Raw genomic sequence first — 4,375 nt, 5'->3', positions numbered from 1 at the left:
AAGGGGTCTTCTTTCCCAAAGTTGGCTCACCTCTTCCCCCAAAAGCTGCATTGTTGCTCCAAGCTCCATTTTCGCCTGATCTTTCTCCCTAGCCAATCAAACTTGTTGATTTGCTCGGGAGTGGTTGAGAAGTCCCAGATCTACACTTCCACCAAGAGAAATTTGATTCCCCCCACTAATCCCTAGCGGATCTTGTTACTCTTGGGTGTTTGAGCACCCTAGACGGTTGAGGTCACCGCGGAGCCATAGTCCATTGTGGTGAAGCTTCATGGTGTCGCTGGGAGCCTCCAATTGAGTTTTGGAGATAGCCCCAACCTTGTTTGTAAAGGTTCGGTCGCCGCCTTCAAGGGCACCAATAGTGGAATCACGGCATCTTGCATTGTGTGAGGGCGTGAGGAGATTACGGTGGCCCTAGTGGCTTCTTGGGGAGCATTGTGCCTCCACACCGCTCTAACGGAGACGTACTTCCCCCCAAAAGGAAGGAACTTCCGTAACACATCCTCGTCTCCACCGGCTCCACTCTTGGTTATCTCGTGCCTTTACTTGTGCAAGCTTATTTGTGTTGTTCATCTTGCTTGCTTGTGTGCTAGTTGTTGTTGCATCATATAGGTTGCTCACATAGTTGCATATCTAGACAACCTACTTTGATGCAAAGTTGAAATTGGTAAAGAAACGACTAAAAAATGTTAGTTGCCTATTCACCCCACCCCCCTAGTCAACCATATCGATCCTTTCAATTGGTATCAGAGCCTCGTCTCTTTATTAAGGACTTCGCCGTCCGAAGAGTATGGTTGACACCACAGACGGTGTGGAGGAGCACTCCGGTGTGAATCCTACCTCGTCTACGGTTGATGGGGGAACCACAGTCTCTCGTGAGGAATTCAATGCGGCTTTGGACACATTGAAAACCTCCATGAAGACCGAGGTTGAAAGCATGTTTACTAAATATCTAGGAGGTCTTGAACTGTCTACCTCGCCGGTGAAAGTGGGTATCCCACTAACAAGGTGACGGATGCTTCCTCCGACAAGGGGGAAGCTAATAGTGAAAATGGTCCTTCTACTAGTGGTAGAAATGGCACCGGCCTTTTTGCCCATGTGGAACCTCCAACTTATGGTGGACCGATTCCCTCTACTCATTTAAATCATGCCAGTCCTTCTCCTAAGATTGTGAAAAATGAGGATTTTGATTATTGGGTGTATCGCTTTAAGCGTCATTTAAATCATGTGAACACTAACCTTTGGAGAATCATTGAAGAAGGTTTCTATCCACATGACGCAAGCAACTTCTCCCCTAGAGAAGCCGTGGATCATCAATTCAATGAGAATGCTCTCTTCATCATCCAAGATGTTATTCCTCCCGAAGATCTTCCTTATCTTCGACCCTACGCCATGGCCAAAGACGTGTGGCTCTATGTTGTGTCTCTCTATTGGGGAAGCGCAAGCATTCAAAGCTCCAACTATGAAATGGTGCAAGATGAAGCCGATGAATTTGCAATGAAGGAAGATGAAGAAGCTCGTGAGCTCTTTCGGAGAGTCACCAAACCCGCAGTCTCACTCCGAGACCATGGGAGTAAGGACACAGATGACAATTGGATCAAACGAAAGTTCCTCAAGTCCATGATGCCCTACAACAAGGCCATGTCCTCCATCATCCGTCAAAGACCGGACTTCCACTCCATGACCTCGAGTGAAGTGTTGGATGAGTTCATTGCTATGAGCATCTTGGACAAAACCGTCGACAACGCGGTGCTCCGTTCTCAAAGAACAAAGAAGTCTAATCTTGCTTTGAAGGCCAAGGTCATCGTAGAATAAGAGGAAGATGAGGAAGATGAGGAGAGCAACCCCGAGGATACAAAGTATGATTGTCATGAGCACATGACTCTTGCTTCAAGGCAATTTTGGAGCAAGAAGAACACTAGGCCCAACTTCAACAAGAACAATTCAAGTGGGTTCATGGGCAAGCAACGAGTGAGAACTTGCTACAACTGTGGCAATGTGAGTCACTTTGTTGTGGATTGTCCTTACGAGAAGCGAGAGGACAATGGTGGCAAGCTCATTCGAAAAGACAAAGCCAAGTCCTTCACCAACAAGAACAACTTCACCAAGAAGACTCCTACTCGAGGGTTAGTGGTACAATAAGAATACCATGAGGATGACGATGATGATGAAGATGGAGAAGCGGTGGTCATGGCCTCCGTTGCCATTGCTACTACTCCCCGGGTGTCTCTCTTTGACTCACCCAACGAGAACATCACCGCCAAGTGTCTCATGGCTAAAGCCACCAACAAGGTAACCCCCAACATCAAAACCACCATCATTACTAATCCTTCCTTAATGGATTGCATTGATGAAAATGAGGGGTATAATGAAGAGTCAAATGAGTTTGAGTCTTTTACGAGTAAACTTAAGGGCAAATCCAAGAAGCACTTTGTTGCTCTTTTGGAACAACTTGGTGAAGCCAATGACATGATTGAGGCTCATGAAGAAACCATTTCTAAGATGGAAGGTCATAGTCGTGACTATGCTGATGAGATATCGGATCTCTCTAATGCCCTTGAGGAAGAGCGTGTGCATCGTTTGACTCTTGAGGAGTTACACAACGATGACCATGCTAAATTAAAGAAAGATCTTGATCATGCTATTGTTGTCTCTCGTGTGGCAAACTCCGAGAAGACTAAACTTGGGGTTGATCTTGCCAGACTCAAAGAGGAGTTTGATGTACTTGACAAGGCTCAGAAGATCTTGAAGGGTGCTCATGCTAGCCTCAAGGAGTCTCATGCTCAACTCCAAGTGAAGTTAACCAAGGAGAAAGCCACTTTCCCTCCTATGGTCTTAATTGATAACGTAAATGCTACTAACTTGTGTTGTGAGCATGTGCATCTTGTGGAGGAGAATGCCCAGTTGAAAGAGCAATTGAAGAAAGGTCTTGTGACATGCATTCAAGGTGAGAAAAACCTCAATGACCTTTTGAGCAATCAAAAGGAAGTTGTGGCCAAGGAGGGAGTGGGGTTTACCCCCAAGTCCAAGAATAAGAAGAAGAATGACAAGACCAAACGACCTCCTCCTCTCAAGCAAACATTTGTGAAGGAGGGAGAGGGTGCTCCTAAGGAGAAGAAGAACAATGTGAAGGGTGGTGTTGTCAACAAGGGAAATGCCACCCCTTCCAACAAAGCCGACGATTTTAACCCCTCTTATGTGTTATGCCGTGCTAGTGCTGGACATGTTTATGCAAAATTTGTTGGCTCTCCTTATGAGTATATTGAATGGTCTATTTGGGTTCCCAAGACCCTTGTTGCTAACATAAAAGGACCCATTACTCAATGGGTACCTAAAACCAAGCATTGATTTCATGTAGGGGTTTGCTTCTGGTGGAGGATCATGGTTGCTCGATAGTGGAGCAACAAATCATATGACCGGAAGCAATGAGTTAGTGCTGGACGTGCACAAGATTCCATCTATGCCCACCAATGTCGAGTGGGGTGATGCCTCGTCTTTTAAGGTATTGGGTCTTGGCAAGGTTGTCATTTCTCATGATCTAACAATCGAGAAAGTCATGCTTGTCGAGTCCCTTGCATTCAATCTTCTTTCTGTTCGTCAACTTGCACTCATGGGTTTTGCTACCTTCTTTGATATTGATATTGTGGCCCTCTTGTGGAGCAAGACTCTTAAAGTAGCCTTTGTTGGGCATGTCGAGAACGGTCTCTATGTGATTAACTTTTCGGAGCGACCCACTAAGACCGCGACATGCCTAATGGATAAAGTTGATGTGGGATGGCTTTGGCATCGCCGTTTAGCCCACGTCAATATGAGATCTTTGCAAAGTCTTCTCAAGGGGGACCATGTCCGTGGACTAACAAATGTTAGTTTTGCCAAAGACCGTGCTTGCAGTGCTTGTATCAAAGGGAAGCTTCATGAGAAGGCTCACCCTCCCACGACTTACATCTACTTGAAGAGACCCTTGGAGCTCCTTCACATGGACCTCTTTAGGCCTCCATCTTTTGATAGTCTTGGGGGTAGAAAGTATTGCTTGGTGATTGTGGATGATTATTTAAGATACACTTGGGTATATTTCTTCAAGAGAAAAGAGTGAAACTCAACAACCTGTCATCGACTTTGCAAATGAAGCTCAACACCAACATGATGCAAAGATCTTGACAATAAGAAGTGACAACGGCACCGAGTTCAAGAACTACACTTTGGATGAGTTTCTTAGTGATGAGGGGATCAAGCATCAATATGCTACTCCATATACCCCTCAACAAAATGGTGTCGCGGAGAGGAAGAACCGGACGTTGATGGATGCGGCAAGAACCATGATGGCGGAGTTCAAGTCTCCATTCAACTTTTGGGCTGAAGCCATCAACACAGCATGCCA

This window comes from Triticum dicoccoides, chromosome 3B (assembly GCF_002162155.2).
Source record: "Triticum dicoccoides isolate Atlit2015 ecotype Zavitan chromosome 3B, WEW_v2.0, whole genome shotgun sequence".
Classification (NCBI taxonomy): domain Eukaryota; kingdom Viridiplantae; phylum Streptophyta; class Magnoliopsida; order Poales; family Poaceae; genus Triticum; species Triticum dicoccoides.
The sequence above is the reverse complement of the archived record's forward strand: the minus strand, read 5'-3'. Positions refer to the sequence as shown.